Below are 20,010 nucleotides of genomic sequence, written 5' to 3'. Positions count from 1 at the left end.
GTAAGAACCCCACACGTTCTCCCTCATGTAGCAGGTTGAGAGCGTGCCATGCAGCGCAAATACAGTGAATCCGCTGCCTCATGAAGTCATAAGCCGCTCCTAGCGGTGGCCGTGTGCTCCCTGGTAGATGAGGTTGGAATGCGACATCCGATACCTCGGAGAAACAGAGTACAGTGTTGCCACTGGATCCGGCAAGAACACAATCCTCTTGTAGAGCGGGTCCTCTGGACGCGGCTTGCCAGCTGCCGCGGAGATAAATAAACAAGCATACCCCTCCAAGAAAGAAGAGGTCAGAGGACACCATGGGGCTCCGGAAGAATTTTTATAATACAAGTTTGCTGGGCATAATGCATTTCGGCGTGAATGTGCCTTCGTCAGACGCCCTTCACAAACACAGGAAAACACCACGCCTCCCTTTAAAGTGTTCCGGTCCTCCCCTGGGTGGGGAGTCAGCTGGCTCAAACAAAATTGAAAGCAGCTGCAGTGAAACGTTGGAACTGCAGCTCCCAAGATGCAGTATTCGGTAAGTACCGTTTGATGAGCGCTGAAATACCTTGGCAAGGGATCAATGGTGAAACCTGTAAATAACAGTGAGAGCCTTCGTAAGAACCCCACACGTTCTCCCTCATGTAGCAGGTTGAGAGCGTGCCATGCAGCGCAAATACAGTGAATCCGCTGCCTCATGAAGTCATAAGCCGCTCCTAGCGGTGGCCGTGTGCTCCCTGGTAGATGAGGTGGGAATGCGACATCCGATACCTCGGAGAAACAGAGTACAGTGTTGCCACTGGATCCGGCAAGAACACAATCCTCTTGTAGAGCGGGTCCTCTGGACGCGGCTTGCCAGCTGCCGCGGAGATAAATAAACAAGCATACCCCTCCAAGAAAGAAGAGGTCAGAGGACACCATGGGGCTCCGGAAGAATTTTTATAATACAAGTTTGCTGGGCATAATTCATTTCGGCGTGAATGTGCCTTCGTCAGACGCCCTTCACAAACACAGGAAAACACCACGCCTCCCTTTAAAGTGTTCCGGTCCTACCCTGGGTGGGGAGTCAGCTGGCTCAAACAAAATTGAAAGCAGCTGCAGTGAAACGTTGGAACTGCAGCTCCCAAGATGCAGTATTCGGTAAGTACCGTTTGATGAGCGCTGAAATACCTTGGCAAGGGATCAATGGTGAAACCTGTAAATAACAGTGAGAGCCTTCGTAAGAACCCCACACGTTCTCCCTCATGTAGCAGGTTGAGAGCGTGCCATGCAGCGCAAATACAGTGAATCCGCTGCCTCATGAAGTCATAAGCCGCTCCTAGCGGTGGCCGTGTGCTCCCTGGTAGATGAGGTGGGAATGCGACATCCGATACCTCGGAGAAACAGAGTACAGTGTTGCCACTGGATCCGGCAAGAACACAATCCTCTTGTAGAGCGGGTCCTCTGGACGCGGCTTGCCAGCTGCCGCGGAGATAAATAAACAAGCATACCCCTCCAAGAAAGAAGAGGTCAGAGGACACCATGGGGCTCCAGAAGAATCTTTATAATACAAGTTTGCTGGGCATAATGCATTTCGGCGTGAATGTGCCTTCGTCAGACGCCCTTCACAAACACAGGAAAACACCACGCCTCCCTTTAAAGTGTTCCGGTCCTCCCCTGGGTGGGGAGTCAGCTGGCTCAAACAAAATTGAAAGCAGCTGCAGTGAAACGTTGGAACTGCAGCTCCCAAGATGCAGTATTCGGTAAGTACCGTTTGATGAGCGCTGAAATACCTTGGCAAGGGATCAATGGTGAAACCTGTAAATAACAGTGAGAGCCTTCGTAAGAACCCCACACGTTCTCCCTCATGTAGCAGGTTGAGAGCGTGCCATGCAGCGCAAATACAGTGAATCCGCTGCCTCATGAAGTCATAAGCCGCTCCTAGCGGTGGCTGTGTGCTCCCTGGTAGATGAGGTGGGAATGCGACATCCGATACCTCGGAGAAACAGAGTACAGTGTTGCCACTGGATCCGGCAAGAACACAATCCTCTTGTAGAGCGGGTCCTCTGGACGCGGCTTGCCAGCTGCCGCGGAGATAAATAAACAAGCATACCCCTCCAAGAAAGAAGAGGTCAGAGGACACCATGGGGCTCCGGAAGAATCTTTATAATACAAGTTTGCTGGGCATAATGCATTTCGGCGTGAATGTGCCTTCGTCAGACGCCCTTCACAAACACAAGAAAACACCACGCCTCCCTTTAAAGTGTTCCGGTCCTCCCCTGGGTGGGGAGTCAGCTGGCTCAAACAAAATTGAAAGCAGCTGCAGTGAAACGTTGGAACTGCAGCTCCCAAGATGCAGTATTCGGTAAGTACCGTTTGATGAGCGCTGAAATACCTTGGCATCCATACTAATATTATAAAGAGCCCAAACCTTTTAGGCGGGTAATCTCAGTAACCACAGCACCAATCACAACACCCAATACAGCGTTGGAAAGGGCAGTTGCAGCAGAAGGACATAGGCTATGCAGACGGCCACCATATATATATATTTTTTTTGCAGAGTTTTATATAGCGCGAATTTGACCCGAACTGAATCAGGTATCAGAGCGCTTTACATAGCACCAGTTACGTTACATGAGGACACACATTCCTTTTTGTTAGGCACGGGGAGATTAAGTGATTTGCCCAGAATGTTTGGCGTCGTTACCAAGACTAACTCAGATCCCCAGGTCCGAGGTCGAGCACTTAGCAGTTAGGCCAACTCCTCTATACATTTAAAAGGTAAAAGAACCGTGCCAGTAAAGTAGTCCCTTGTGGGCGTGTCTGCGTTGTGCTGTGGGCGTGGGCTGGGGGCGTGACTAACGCTGGGGGCGTGTGGTACAGCTATCACGCTGTGGGCTCGTGCTGGGGGCGTGACAAACGTTGGGAGCGTGACAAACACTGGGGGCGTGTTTCCGCCCTTCATGCCATGTGAGTCGTACATACAAGCGCCAATTACGTTGCTGCGCAGCATCAAGGGGCACGCTGGGGGCGTGAGAAACGCTGGGGGCGTGTGTCCGGCCTTCATGCCATGTGAACGCAATTGCGCCGCATCAAGGGGCACGCTGGGGGCGTGAGAAACGCTAGGGGCGTGTGCTACGTTCCGCCCTTCATGCCATGTGGGTCGTACATTAATCAGAAGATCGTCTGCTGTTACCGTGACAAACGCGTTCACCTGGAGGCCTGGTAAGTAACGTTACTGCAGCCTCTCCTGCGTGCTGTTACTGAACTCTCTCATTCAACAAAATTACACGCGCCTGCTACCATCAACCAGGGCTCAAGCCGGGCTCAGGCGGCGGATCAGTACACTAATTACATCAACCAGGGCTGCAGCTGGGCCTCAAGCCGGGGAACACGCGCCTGCTAACATCAAACAGGCCTGCATCTGGGCCTCAAGCGGGGGAAAACGCAAATGAGCGTGTCTGCGGGGACAATTGCTGCAGCCTCTCCTACTCGCTGTCACTCAACTCTCTCATTAAACGGATTTACCTGCGGCTGATAACTCTCTCATTCAACGACATTACATGCGCCTGCTAACATCAACCAGGGCTGTAGCCGGGCTCAGACGGCGGATCACTACACCAATTACACGCGCCTGCTAACATCAAACAGGGCTGCATCTGGGCCTTCTCCCTCCCTATTCTAATGAAACAAAAAATGTTGTCTACCGCGAGATTTTAAAATAAATTGCCCTTGCCAAATACACACATTATACACATTCTTTTTCATACCCGGACAACGTCGGGACGGGCTGCTAGTATATAAATATATGTGTTATTTCTTTTTTTCCACTGAAATAATCAAAGGTCTTAACATTATAGTTAGGTGAATATCTAGGTGACGTCATTAACATTTTGAACTTTTAAAAAGAAAACAGAAACTCACCAGTTATAGTTAGCAAAGCTAACTAAACCTTGCATCCCGCTTTGCACTGCTTATGACCTCACATATTACATCACTCATGACATGCTCTAACATCATTTATGACATTACTGATGACATCCCAAAAGACATGATACAATTTTCTTTTGCACAAACTGCTCTATAAACGAGTATAGTTTTAGAAAACACTGGTTCATTTAACCTCTTCGATGCTCATGACGGCTCCTGGCCGTCATGAGTCACGATGGGCGTGTGCTGATGACGGCCGGGAGCCGTCATGACCACGCCCGCGATTGGAATGTCAGCACTGCGGCGGAATTCGCGCCGCAGTGATGAGGTTAAGTACAAACCAACACGAGCACCACTATTGCCTACCTATTTCAACTAGGGTCCTAAATGATCGCTCGAATTACTGAAGAAAACAGTAACTCTCAGGAGTTTCTTTTTCCGGAATGGATCCAATGATTTTTATTAATTTTGCATTAGAACCACCATATGAATGGACACAATTTTTTCTATTTTTAGTACAAAACAACACTTTTTTAACTCCACATCACGTATATAAAGACATAATCATCCAACATAACGACTTTCATTCAAAACACTCATACACAACAGCACATTTGATATATACAACGGTCTATTTTCTAGAACTGTACAACATTATTTACAATTTCATGGTTAAGAAAACGTAGCACTGGAAAATACAAATAAAGAGGTTTGTATGATTTAAATTCAATCAGATACTCCTAATGCTTGATAGGGGGGTCTACGCGTTTCGATAACCCCTTGGTGTGGGGAAATCTCGTCAGGACCATGTGCCTGTAAGTGAAGGACAAAGATAAATCAGCCTGGAGGGGGAAGCCAGTGGTCTGTCACAACAGTGAGGCGGGGGAAGGGGAAACTAATCCTACCTCTTAGGTGCTCGATTTTCTTTTTGTAAGATGTAACTGAAAGCAAAAACAAAGCTTCTTTAGCCTCTAATTCAGATGAAACTTAAACTCTCTTTAGCTCACAGACTCATGCGTGTATACTCACATATATTTATGGCTACCGCAGTTAACCACGTTTGCAGGAAGTGGAGATCTGAAAAAAATTAGATAAAGCGATTTTTTAGCGCATGGCCAGGGGTGCGGATGCCTGCACTTAATTCGGAAAGGGAATGAGGGCGACTTACTTATGGGCGTGTGCGTCAACCGGAGCTTAATTCCGGGCTCTTGGCGGCGGTTCTTCCCGCTGCTGTTTAGCTGCAAAGAAAGCGGAGACCTGGGTCAGATCTCAGTGTACGCCTGATGTGCCTCGTAGAGCTGGGCTGTCATCGCGCTAGCATTTACCTTTGAAATTCGGTGCAACTGAATGAATCAGGGTTTCCACGCTGTCTGGCCTCTGTCAGTCAATGCGGGGGCCAGCGCCAACTGAGCGGTGTTGGTATCCTCGCGTCTCTGTGTTTTTCATACTTCCTGGTTGCAAGGATTCTGGGGATTGTAGTTTACAATGCCGGTCGCCTTGGCGACGGTGTGTTTTGAGGGGAACAAGTTGAATCGGACCATATGCAGCCGACCTCCTGGTCCCTAGCGGAGGCGGCAGGCATTCATTCCGCGGTGATTGTGTATTGGGTTCAGTTTGGGTATTTACAAGCGGTATATCTCAGAAAGTTCGTTTAAACCGTTTGTCGCCGTGTCAAACTTCACAATTAGCATGTCTTCGTGGCGTGACAGCTTCTCTTCAATATCTCCACCTCTGGAGTCTTTTTCAGTTTTAGCGATCACTGTCCATTTAAGTTCTTCCAGTGTATGTTCATGGTTTTTCCAGTGATTGACTAGTGGGGCAGTCGTCACATTCTTTTTTATTCGTGACTTGTGTTGAGTGATGCGACATCTCACCTCCTGGCTCGTTTTACTAATGTATAGTTTCTCACAAGGGCATCTTATGCCATATATGACGTACCTTGATTTACAATTGGTAAATTTGTCGTGTCTCCAGAACTTATGTTGATGTTCGAACAAATGCCCTTCCTCAGTGCTTGCGCAGCAAATGCAAGATCCACATCTATGATGGCCTTGGATGGGTGGTAATCCAAGCATTGTGCCAATTGTAGCTGTTTTCTTTTTTATCCCTGCTCGAACCAAATGATTTGCCACACTTTGGTCTTTCTTAAAGGCAAAAAGTGGCTTCTCCTTTAACGTCTCATCGATATTTTCCACCAGGTGCCAATTTTGTAGAATCGTTTTTTTAAACTGGTTGGAGTTAGAGCAAAACGTTGATACGCATACTATCCTGTTGAGAGTTGGTTTTTCTTTTTTGACTAGTAGCGTTTCACGGGGAATCCACCACACTCTTTTCATTGTTCGTCTTAGTAATTTTTTGGGGTACCCTCTTTCAGCTAGGTTGTCCGTCAGGTTGGAGGCGTGGAACATGTATTCGTCCTTGAAATGACAATTTCTTTTGATCCGGAGATACTGTCCGAACGGGAGGTTTTCTTTTAGATTGCGTGGGTGGTTGCTCTTGAAATGTAGAGCCCTGTTTCTATCTGTTTGTTTTTTGAAAAGTGTAGTTACCAAGCCCGTGTCTGTTGGATAAACCTCGACATCGAGGAATGCCATTTTCACTTTTGAGAAGCTGATGCTGAATTTGATTTCTTCTGTTCTTGAGTTGAGCCACTCATGAAATTTCTGTAACTCTTCTTCATTCCCTCTCCAGGTGATGAAGACGTCGTCGATATAACGGCTCCAGCTAGTTATATGTTTGACGAATGGGTTAGCCTGATATACAAATTTCTCTTCGTATAGTGCCATATAAAGTACGGCTAGTTCTGGAGCGAAGGGGCAACCCATAGCTACTCCACTTATCTGGTAGAAAAATTCTCCATTAAAGTTAAAATAGTTCTTCTTTAGAGCTATTGATGCTAATTGCATTATGAAGTCAGTTGGAACTCTGGTTGGTCTGGGTCTTTGATCCAGGAAAAATTGAATAGCATCCAGACCGTCACTCTGGGGGATCTGGGTGTACAATGAGCAGACATCCATTGTTACCAAGAGATCTTGGTTTTGTTCAAAGGGGATGGTAGGAAGTCTGTTTATAAAATCAGATGTGTCACGGAGAAATGATTTGACTTCGGACATACAAGGTTTAAGGAAAAAATCCACAAATTTGGAAACTGGTTCAAAAAGTGACTCACAACCGGAGAAAATAAAGGTATTCGGGGACACGTGCATCTCAGGTACCTGAGATGCACGTGTCCCCGAATACCTTTATTTTACGTCCTACCTAAAATCCATAAGGACATAAATGCCCCACCCGGAAGACCAATTGTCTCCGGTTGTGAGTCACTTTTTGAACCAGTTTCCAAATTTGTGGATTTTTTCCTTAAACCTTGTATGTCCGAAGTCAAATCATTTCTCCGTGACACATCTGATTTTATAAACAGACTTCCTACCATCCCCTTTGAACAAAACCAAGATCTCTTGGTAACAATGGATGTCTGCTCATTGTACACCCAGATCCCCCAGAGTGACGGTCTGGATGCTATTCAATTTTTCCTGGATCAAAGACCCAGACCAACCAGAGTTCCAACTGACTTCATAATGCAATTAGCATCAATAGCTCTAAAGAAGAACTATTTTAACTTTAATGGAGAATTTTTCTACCAGATAAGTGGAGTAGCTATGGGTTGCCCCTTCGCTCCAGAACTAGCCGTACTTTATATGGCACTATACGAAGAGAAATTTGTATATCAGGCTAACCCATTCGTCAAACATATAACTAGCTGGAGCCGTTATATCGACGACGTCTTCATCACCTGGAGAGGGAATGAAGAAGAGTTACAGAAATTTCATGAGTGGCTCAACTCAAGAACAGAAGAAATCAAATTCAGCATCAGCTTCTCAAAAGTGAAAATGGCATTCCTCGATGTCGAGGTTTATCCAACAGACACGGGCTTGGTAACTACACTTTTCAAAAAACAAACAGATAGAAACAGGGCTCTACATTTCAAGAGCAACCACCCACGCAATCTAAAAGAAAACCTCCCGTTCGGACAGTATCTCCGGATCAAAAGAAATTGTCATTTCAAGGACGAATACATGTTCCACGCCTCCAACCTGACGGACAACCTAGCTGAAAGAGGGTACCCCAAAAAATTACTAAGACGAACAATGAAAAGAGTGTGGGGGATTCTCCGTGAAACGCTACTAGTCAAAAAAGAAAAACCAACTCTCAACAGGATAGTATGCGTATCAACGTTTTGCTCTAACTCCAACCAGTTTAAAAAAACGATTCTACAAAATTGGCACCTGGTGGAAAATATCGATGAGACGTTAAAGGAGAAGCCACTTTTTGCCTTTAAGAAAGACCAAAGTGTGGCAAATCATTTGGTTCGAGCAGGGATAAAAAAGAAAACAGCTACAATTGGCACAATGCTTGGATTACCACCCATCCAAGGCCATCATAGATGTGGATCTTGCATTTGCTGCGCAAGCACTGAGGAAGGGCATTTGTTCGAACATCAACATAAGTTCTGGAGACACGACAAATTTACCAATTGTAAATCAAGGTACGTCATATATGGCATAAGATGCCCTTGTGAGAAACTATACATTGGTAAAACGAGCCAGGAGGTGAGATGTCGCATCACTCAACACAAGTCACGAATAAAAAAGAATGTGACGACTGCCCCACTAGTCAATCACTGGAAAAACCATGAACATACACTGGAAGAACTTAAATGGACAGTGATCGCTAAAATTGAAAAAGACTCCAGAGGTGGAGATATTTAAGAGAAGCTGTCACGCCACGAAGCTATGCTAATTGTGAAGTTTGACACGGCAACAAACGGTTTAAACGAACTTTCTGAGATATACCGCTTGTAAATACCCAAACTGAACCCAATACACAATCACCGCGGAATGAATGCCTGCCGCCTCCGCTAGGGACCAGGAGGTCGGCTGCATATGGTCCGATTCAACTTGTTCCCCTCAAAACACACCGTCGCCAAGGCGACCGGCATTGTAAACTACAATCCCCAGAATCCTTGCAACCAGGAAGTATGAAAAACACAGAGACGCGAGGATACCAACACCGCTCAGTTGGCGCTGGCCCCCGCATTGACTGACAGAGGCCAGACAGCGTGGAAACCCTGATTCATTCAGTTGCACCGAATTTCAAAGGTAAATGCTAGCGCGATGACAGCCCAGCTCTACGAGGCACATCAGGCGTACACTGAGATCTGACCCAGGTCTCCGCTTTCTTTGCAGCTAAACAGCAGCGGGAAGAACCGCCGCCAAGAGCCCGGAATTAAGCTCCGGTTGACGCACACGCCCATAAGTAAGTCGCCCTCATTCCCTTTCCGAATTAAGTGCAGGCATCCGCACCCCTGGCCATGCGCTAAAAAATCGCTTTATCTAATTTTTTCAGATCTCCACTTCCTGCAAACGTGGTTAACTGCGGTAGCCATAAATATATGTGAGTATACACGCATGAGTCTGTGAGCTAAAGAGAGTTTAAGTTTCATCTGAATTAGAGGCTAAAGAAGCTTTGTTTTTGCTTTCAGTTACATCTTACAAAAAGAAAATCGAGCACCTAAGAGGTAGGATTAGTTTCCCCTTCCCCCGCCTCACTGTTGTGACAGACCACTGGCTTCCCCCTCCAGGCTGATTTATCTTTGTCCTTCACTTACAGGCACATGGTCCTGACGAGATTTCCCCACACCAAGGGGTTATCGAAACGCGTAGACCCCCCTATCAAGCATTAGGAGTATCTGATTGAATTTAAATCATACAAACCTCTTTATTTGTATTTTCCAGTGCTACGTTTTCTTAACCATGAAATTGTAAATAATGTTGTACAGTTCTAGAAAATAGACCGTTGTATATATCAAATGTGCTGTTGTGTATGAGTGTTTTGAATGAAAGTCGTTATGTTGGATGATTATGTCTTTATATACGTGATGTGGAGTTAAAAAAGTGTTGTTTTGTACTAAAAATAGAAAAAATTGTGTCCATTCATATGGTGGTTCTAATGCAAAATTAATAAAAATCATTGGATCCATTTCGGAAAAAGAAACTCCTGAGAGTTACTGTTTTCTTCAGTAATTCGAGCGATCATTTAGGATCCTAGTTGAAATAGGTAGGCAATAGTGGTGCTCGTGTTGGTTTGTAGTTATAGATTGTGAGGCTTGTCCTTATTGCCAGTGAGCCCAGACCCTGTCTTGGTAATGGTGATGAGGTTAAGGGCAGTAGATCCTGATAGCGATATATTTTCTTAACAGGCAGAGAAAACGGTACGTTCTGTATCCTATGACGTGAGGTAGTTTTCAGGCGGAACACATTCACATATTGTTAAGCAATTAATGTATTAATTGCACAATATTCATAAGATTATTTCCAAAGCGAATTGTAGAGCCAATTAAGCATGGGCGCAAAATCCGTTCCGATCGCGGATTTTGCGAATTTTCGGTAAATTCGCGATCCGCGAACTCCCGCGAATTTACCGTGAATTCGCAAATCCGTGAGCGGCGGATTCCGGGGGCAAAAGTTGAAGCCTTGCTGGCCTGTTGTAACTATTTTACGATGGCGCCGGCAAGCTGCCAGCGCCATCCTAAAATAGTTACTAAGTTAGCTTCAGCAGGAAGCTCTAATAGATAAAATAAAGCAGGTGCTCGAGCACCTGCTTTATTTTATCTATTAGAGCTTCCTGTTGAAGCTAATTTAGTAACTATTTTAGGATGGCGCTGGCAGCTTGCCGGCGCCATCGTAAAATATTTATAACATGGCCTTCCTGTGACCAGGAGCTTCTGTCAGGTGTGCCTGCTTCCCAAATCTACCCTCGAAAATCAGCTGTGATGCTGGATAGCGGCCTTTGTATCCTTGACTTTCACTAGCGCAATCCTCGTGCTGTTCCTGTGGCCAGGAAGCTGAAGGGACCCCTGCGCCCTCGGGGAGATTGCATAGTAACACACACATGGTCGCTGAAACTAGTTGAAGCTCAAATGCAGTGACTCATTCATCTGCCCAAAAAAAATCGTGAGCGTCGTCGAGGCAGGTGTGCCTCCTTCCCAAATCTACCCTCGAAAATCAGCTGTGATGCTGGATAGCGGCCTTTGCATCCTTGACTTTCACGAGCGCAATCCTCGTGCTGTTCCTGTGGCCAGGAAGCTGAAGGGACCCCTGCACCCCTCGGGGCGATTGCATAGTAACACACACATGGTCGCTGAAACTAGTTGAAGCTCAAATACAGTGACTCATTCATCTGCCCAAAAAAAATCGTGAGCGTCGTCGAGGCAGGTGTGCCTTCTTCCCAAATCTACCCTCGAAAATCAGCTGTGATGCTGGATAGCGGCCTTTGTATCCTTGACTTTCACGAGCGCAATCCTCGTGCTGTTCCTGTGGCCAGGAAGCTGAAGGGACCCCTGCACCCCTCGGGGCGATTGCATAGTAACACACACATGGTCGCTGAAACTAGTTGAAGCTCAAATGCAGTGACTCATTCATCTGCCCAAAAAAAATCGTGAGCGTCGTCGAGGCAGGTGTGCCTTCTTCCCAAATCTACCCTCGAAAATCAGCTGTGATGCTGGATAGCGGCCTTTGCATCCTTGACTTTCACGAGCGCAATCCTCGTGCTGTTCCTGTGGCCAGGAAGCTGAAGGGACCCCTGCACCCCTCGGGGCGATTGCATAGTAACACACACATGGTCGCTGAAACTAGTTGAAGCTCAAATGTAGTGACTCATTCATCTGCCCAAAAAAAATCGTGAGCGTCGTCGAGGCAGGTGTGCCTTCTTCCCAAATGTACCGTCGAAAATCAGCTGTGATGCTGGACAGAGGCCTTTGCATCCTTGACTTTCAGGAGCGCAATCCCTTTGCTGTTCCTGTGACCAGGAGCTTCTGTCTCTTCACCTACTGCTCTGATCGGCTTCAGCCCTTTTACCCACACAAGAGGCATGTGCACTTGCATGGAAGCCCCGCGCTCACACTCGCGGTGTGCACCGTCTTCCCGCCATTGACCCACTATGATGGACAGCTCACCTAAGGGACCCCTGCGCCCTTCGGGGCGATTGCATAGTAACACACACATGGTCGCTGGAACTAGTTGAAGCTCAAATGCAGTGACTCATTCATCAGCCCAAAAAACAATCTGACCTTTTACCCACACAAGAGGCATGTGCACTCGCATGGAAGCCCCGCCCCAAATCCGCGGATCCGCAAATCCGCAAAATCCGCCGATTTTGCGGATCCACGATCCGCAAATCCGCGAATCGTGGATCCGCAAAATCCGCCCATGCTTAGAGCCAATGCTCACAGATAAGTGAAAAAGAAGTGTGCTGTGGTGAGTGAGAAAGACTTTAAAAACATACATCAAATTGACAACAAGAAGAAACTCCTTATAGACACTTTTTTATATAATAAACAATGAGTTTAGTTGTAATGAGGCCGACGACATTTCGATCTCAAGAAATAGAGATCTTCATCAGAACATGTGTGTGAGCACCTAATATTGAATATGCCAAGGTAAGAATGAAGCAAGGTTACCTGGCAACGAGGGCTCAAACGTCCAGTGTGAGCGTGTCCTAGGAATTGGACTGCTGCGATGTGCTGATGCGTGGTGTAAAAACCACGTAGATACTCGTGGCCAATTTGTCGTCTACAGAGAATCAAAGAGCTGCGGCCCGGCCTCTTATCCTTGAACCATGCGGTGGATTAACTCCAAACCTGACGATCAGGGGCTCCATTTCCCTTGATTGTTTCAACTAGCCTCTAGCCCTTGGAGCCCAGTTGGCAATGAGTGTCTATGTGTCCTCTCTGCCTGTTAAGAAAATGTTTCGCTATCAGGATTTACAGGACTTAAATGAACCATTGTTTTCTAAAACTATCTATTACCCCAGGTTCACAAAATTAGGGTCCCCTTGTTATCGAATACACTACAAACGAGTTTGGCATTAGCGGTCTGCAAGTAAGTAAAAAAATAGGTTATAATAATCATCAATGCCAACATTTACAACCTCATTAGGTGAACCAAGCTTGTGTTATGTACAACACTGACCCTAAACTATACACTTCATGGGTAGCTGATTTCCTGTTGACTGTCATCCACAGATAGCACGGTAACCCCTACTGCATAAGGTGTTCAATCTGTATACAACTGTTCAGAGAAAACCAAGTTCCTCCAGATACTCAATGCCTGTTACATAACAATGCCCTACTGCGGACAGCCTTTATCTGTATTGAACCCCTCACAGTCACACCGAACCTACATTGAGAAATTAAGTTGATATCAGTAGAAAAGTGGGTACTGTAAACAGAGTTTACTCAATGGTGAGATTTTACACTGTATCACCCTGTTTGTACACATTGACACTTTCATGAGAAATACACCACAGATTATTAAAAAGTATCTGTTAGAAATGGCCGTTTCTGCAGGGTCACCCCCAAAGTTTTTGTTTTGCCTACCGCCTCCCCTTTTTGCTGACTTCGCTTTTGCATTTTACCACTTCTAACTAGTGCTAAAGTGCTTGTGCTCCCTCCTTAGAACATGGCAGAATTGGACTATACCCAACTGGAATATTTAAATGTACTTATAAGTCACTAGTAAAGTGGCACAACATGTTCCTATGGCCTGTAAAAGAAATGCTACTTGTGGGCCTGCAGCACTAACTTTGTCACTCCCTTAAGTAGTCCTTTAAACATGGTTCAGGTCTGCCATTGCAAAGCCTGTGTGTGCAATATTAAACTGGTAATTCGACCTGGCAAAATGAACCTTTTGCCAGGCCAAAACTTCATTTTTAATACATACATGTCACCCCTAAGGTAGGCCCTGAACAAGCCCAAAGGCAGGATGCAGTGTATTATAAAGTTGGACATGCACTGTTAAGCTTTACATGTCCTGTTAGTAAAAAAACGTTTTAATTCGCTTTTCACTACTGCAAGGCCTATATCTGCCGTAGGAAAACATTAGGATTACCTTATTACATTTTAAAAGCGTAATGTCCAAATCGGAGATATAACTGGATCAAGTCTGGTATCTCTGGATTCCTAATTTAAAATTCTAACCTATGGCGAAGTTGAATTTTAAATTACAATTCTGAAAATACCTGGTTTAGAAAGTTACTCAAGAAATTGGGCAACCCAATATACCCTTAGAGGCTTGAGTAAGAACTAGGTATCAGGTAACCGTCCCTACAAGGGATTGCTTTTAAATACAATTCAGCTTAATTTTTAACAAACAAATTATAAAGGCCCAAGTCAGTGGCATGAAATATTTGAATTATTAAAATCAATTGCAAAAAATTACAACAGAGTGAATCTGAAAAAACAGACGGGTTACCACAGTAATACCTAGAAATTACCATACTACTTAAAACATTTTTTTTTTTAAATGAGCAGTTCTCCCTAAACTGCTGGAAAAATATACAGAAAATTATAAATACATTTCTCTATTATCACTTTCATAAAGTGGTAATAAGTAGGGAACAACGATAAAACCTAATACTTACCATTACATAAGGCCCTAACCCAGAAAGCAGAAAAAGTGTGTTGAAACATACATGGCTTCCTTTTACGTTTTGTAAAGACAGCCACTAGCCAATCAGATACTGCCTTCTTTTCACCTTGTACCGCAGTATACAGTGGTACAATATATTACTAAATATTTTAACACTTATAACTTTAACACTACTTACAAATTTTAAACCTAGTACCCAAAATTAGCATTTACACTTTGTCATCTATATTTCTGGTCCATTATATCTGTTCACCCACTTTCAAGCTACAACTGTTTCCAGTGCCATACTCCAGTCTATGCCAATCTATTTTACACTATCACTCTCTAGGCCACTCCACTCTACATTAATTCACTGTACGCCACTCCACTCTACCACAATACACTCTAGACCAGTGGTTCCCAAACTTTTGACTCCTGAGGACCCCCACTGAATCACTACTGGAAGCAGGGGACCCCCAAGCAATTTTCAATAAAAAAAATTTAAAAAGTAATTCGCAAAAAATACACAAACAAGTACGCACCAAACAAATACTTGCATTACTAAAGCTTTTATTATTTTATATTGAAAAATATGCAAAAATCAAAAAATTTTAATGGGAAGGATGGTGCTGCATCTCGGCTACTAACTTTTTAAAGTCCCAAACCTTCCGAAGATCCATGCATCCCCTGCCCCCCTGCTCAATGCCAGGAACAGCAGCCAAGCATCACGCATCAGATGTATCTCGCAAGTGAGAGATGCAGCCAGCCAAGTGTGTACAGTGTGTGTTAATTTGGTAATGCGAAGATCTGACCATCGCCACATTGGTTTTGCACTCTCTTCAGTGCTCTTTGGGCAAGATAATCCCCAACTTCATGCATATAAACTGACTGGCAATGTATTTGTTTTAAAAAAATGGGTGGCAGTGATTTCATATTGGGCACCCGAATGCGAGTGTGAATGCCAGTATTCTGAAGCGCCTTTGCGTCTTTTAAATGATTGTTATGCTGTGTTTGTCAGACTGGCCTGTAGGGAAACCCGCAGATAGAGAGACAGAACTGTGCTCATAGTTGTTGAATGTCACTCCTAATTACAGCGAAATTATGAAAATGTCACACATAAGCAATTTGAAACCTTGGCAGCTATGTCCAGTTCATATCTGGGCATCACACGGGAGACTCCTCTGCTCCTATCACATTCCGCTCAGTGCAGTACAGGGGCATTGTTTTGCATTACGACGCTGCTGTGCTGTTTACCATTTTCTGAACAGCACCAACGTTTTGCAGATTGTTGATATGGGGTGCTCTGCTGTTATGACTTGGATTCATCTGGCCAGTTTGGGTTCGGTGAGTAAGAGGTATTACTCCTCCCGCCATCATGGGTCGCATACACGCTCCCGGGTAAGTAGGGTGTGAGGGCTGTGAATATACCGTGAAGGGGCCACGGAACAGCGGCTGGAGAAACGGCTCATGAGTGCGGTATTGGACAGCGAGCAGCGTGGAAAGGGGTTTTGGTTTGCGGGTGGGGGGGTGTGGGACTGAGGCAGCTGGCAGAGCAGAAAATAAAAAAGTAATAAAGCCACTTTATTAACATTTTATATTTCACTTTTGCTGTGCCCGCACCAGGGAGGTGGCGACGCTCCTCTGCCCAGATGGAGTAGCCACCTTTGCTTCCTGCACAACACAATCCTTAGAAGCATTTGAGAAATAACGAGGAGAAATATAGATATCCCTCCTTGTTGCAGCATTTTGGCCCATCCCCAGGTTTACAAACCTTTGTAAATCTGGAAACACTCAAATCTCTTGGTGGATGCACAGAAATGCCATGTATGGAAATGTAACATAACGCAGAGCAAGCAGCTGTCTTGCATCACATTTCTTTACAAAGCCACGCATTTTCACCCAAATCAGACCTTGTGTGGCTTTGCAAATTTTAATGAAACCTTTGCATTGCACTTGCGTGACCCCAGGACCACTCAGATACTTCATAAATATGGGCCTTATTGTGCAGGCTAAGCATTAAGGGGCAGATTTACAATAAGTGTCTGCTGGCTTTAGAGCGCTTGCTATAATGAGCTCTCAATGTAGACTTGATGCTTCTCACCGCGCTCGTGTATTTTCTTCATGATAAACCCACGTGTAAATGTTCAATAATGATCATTAACACCGGGGACACTTGGGAGATGTCACGTTTTCCCACGTGTGGTGTGAGCATCTTGTTCCACAGGCTTGCTCTCAGTCCTATTACTGACTGTTGCACTTTTTAAAGGGAGAGAAAAGGTATGTAAAGCGCTCTGATACCTAGGGGTAAAGCTAGCGCTATATAACACTTTTAAAATTAAAATAAAATTAGGGCACAGGGAAGTCCCCACCACAACGTTTACAAAAGTGCTATTCTTAACCTCTGACTCTCAGCTGCATCAAACTGAGGAAGGCCTGAATGTGAAGAAAGTGGTTGTCTGTGGAAACTGCTACAGTGCATCAATCCTGAAGCCATGAAATCCTAGGCCTTCGTTATATTAATTTATAGTCAAGTGTGCAGCAGGTGAAGAGACAAGAAGTAAAGGGGAAGGGTCATCAGTAAATAAGATTGTACCTGGAAATATACAGTCACTACTGGGTATGGTTTAAGAAGCTTTTGCAGTCAGCAAAAGAAAAAGATTAAAATCAGTGAATCATTTTAACTTCAGTGCAGTTGTGACAAGCGCACTTATTTACACATATAATTACTCATCTGGTATGCTGTAGTCCTGAGTGGATGCCTTACAGATTTTGGACTGCTTTCAAATATACACATGCAAACACGCACACACAAATCAAACACTTACATGCAGTTCCAGCCTTCAATGCTCTTCAATCTCGCCATGCAGCAGTTAGCAAAATGCCCTGGGCCTGATAACAAACAGAACAGGAAACGCACGCACTGCTGTGCGAGCTCGACGTTGGGTGATGGGCAGAGGTAAAGAACACAATTTAAGGGCAATCACCCTTCAGCTTGCACCTATAGCTGAAGGGTGATTGTCCAGATTTCACTGCAGTCTTGCCGCCCAGGCCCCAGGTGCCAACAACATTAACACCTCTCCTGTACTGTGCGCCTGGGGGCCAGATTGTATTGCAGTCTTGCCGCCCAGGCGCCAAGTACATTCACACCTCATGAGCGTTTCGTTTTTATATGACCTTAGGCACTCAAGTCCTGCGGACCCCCTGGGAATGTGTCACGGACCCCTGGGGGTCCGCGGACCACACTTTGGGAAACGCTGCTCTAGACCACTCCACTAAATGCTATTACACTCTACTGTAGTTTACAGCACTACACTGCATTCCCCTGCACTATACACTACTCCGCTGTACACTATTACACTCTATGCTACTTCACCCTAATCCTGTGCTACCACTCTACTGTACGCTATTCCACATTACGCCACTCCACTCTATGCTACTTCTGTCTATGCTAGTTCACTGTAAAACATTCCACTCTACACCACTTCACTCTACTACACTCCACCGTATGACACTCCACTATATACAATTCCTCTTTACACCACTCCATTGTACCTCACTCCACTGTACCTCATATCACTGTAAACAACTCCACTGTATGCCATTCGATTCTAACCAACTCTACTGTATGGTATTCCACACAACACAACTCCACTCTACGCTAATCCACTGTACGGCACTACACTCTATCACACTCCACTATGCTATTCCACTCCACACCACTCCACTGTACCCCACACCATTGTACTGTCTAGTATTGCACTATACCCAACTATATTCTATGCCACTCCAATATACACAACTCCCTCTATGACACTCCACCATAATTTACTCCACTCTACTTTATAACACACTACTCCACTGTACTCTACTACTACACAGCACTGTAAGCCATTCGACTCCACAACACTATGCTTCTCCATTGTACCACACTCTATTGTTCTCTAACTCAGTCCAATCTCCAACACTGTGCTCTACTCTATACCAATCTACTCTACAAAAGTTTCCCACCCTCTATGACGTGCCATACACCCGACTGTATGGCACATCACTCCACTCTATGACACTTTATTCTACTGTAAGCTATACCACTCCACTCTAACATATGCCATTTTATCCCACTACACACAAGTTCACTCTACAACACTGAATAACACTGTATGCCACTATAGGGAACTGTACTCCAGTCTATGCCCGTAAACTCTAATGTAAAACGCTCTACAAGACTTTGCAACTATGACGCAGCACTACATTCTACTGTACGACATGCTACTCCAATTGATGACATTTTACTTGACTCTACATTACACAACTCAACTATGCCACTCTACGACATGCAAATCCACTCTATTACACTTCACTCCACATTACATTACGCCACTCAACTCCACGTCACTGTAAAACAATCAAACTATGCTGCTCCACTATAGGACACACTACTGTACTCTATGCAACTCCACTCTATAAGACTCTACTACACTGTATGCCACTATATAACACTCAACGCCATTCAATACCCATCCACTTTACGCCACTGTACTACACTGTGGGACACGCCACTGTACTCGTTTCTATGACACACCACTCCATTATATGACATAGCACTCCACACCAGTGTACAACACTCTCCTCCATTCTACGACACTGTACCACATGACAGTCCATTGTACGACATGCCATTCTACAACACAACAATGTACAAGATGGCCACTCCACAGTACAATTCATTCAACAAAACTGAACTATATGACACTGTACTTGACTCTGCCACTACATTGTACAACACTTTATTCCACGTAATGCCACTGTATGGCACTCTACGCAACAACACTCAACACCACCACACTGCAGTCAACTCCACTCCACTGTATGATACTCTACTGTACCACTGCCCCTCCACCCGTCTCTATGATACAACACTCCATTATATGACATAGCACACCACCATACAACACTCTCCTCCAATGTACACCACTGTACTACAGTCCACCGTACGACACTATATCACATTCCACTGTACAACATACCAGTCTATGGCACTCCACTATAGGACACAAGAATGTACAAGACTGCCACTCTACTGTACAATTCACTCGACAACACTGAACTATGACACTGTACTCCACTGCATGCCACTACATTATTCAACTCTCTATTCTACTGAATGCCACTGTATCGCACCCAACTCAACGAGACTCCACGACACTCACCTCCACCACACTGCAGTCAACGACACTTTACTGTACTGTACTGTACGACATGCCACTAGACTTAACATACCAGTCCACTCTGTGACACTCCCCTATCCAAAACACCACTATATAATGCTTTGCTCCACTATACGGTACACCACTCCAAAGTACTCTACTTCACTACACTGTATTGCACTGTACAACACTACACTCTATGCTAAAACACCCTAGGACACTGTCCTCCACTCTACGACAGTCCACTTAACACCTAAATGGAATTAAATTTGACACTAAGAATTGATACACATATTTATTATTTTAAAAAAGCATTTACTTTTAATGAAAAACGTTTTTATTATTTCTATACAAACCCAACTTGAAGTATGCAAACTTTATAAAGTCCAAAGTTATAGTTCCAACTTAAATTTATAATTTACGCATCACCTTCAACTTACTATTAGTCA

The 20,010-nt window shown here is 44.8% G+C and overlaps 1 protein-coding gene across 1 annotated transcript in view; it reads right to left on the bottom strand.

Annotated features, from left to right (window-relative positions):
- Positions 1-20,010, bottom strand: part of ACADSB (acyl-CoA dehydrogenase short/branched chain) — a 299,742-nt gene that overhangs the window by 24,078 nt on the left and 255,654 nt on the right. The window lies entirely within an intron of this gene.

The sequence above is a fragment of the Lissotriton helveticus genome, chromosome 5_1, assembly GCF_964261635.1.
Source record: "Lissotriton helveticus chromosome 5_1, aLisHel1.1, whole genome shotgun sequence".
Lineage (NCBI taxonomy): Eukaryota > Metazoa > Chordata > Amphibia > Caudata > Salamandridae > Lissotriton > Lissotriton helveticus.
Note: the sequence above shows the minus strand (reverse complement) of the source record. Positions and strands in the feature narration are given on the sequence as shown.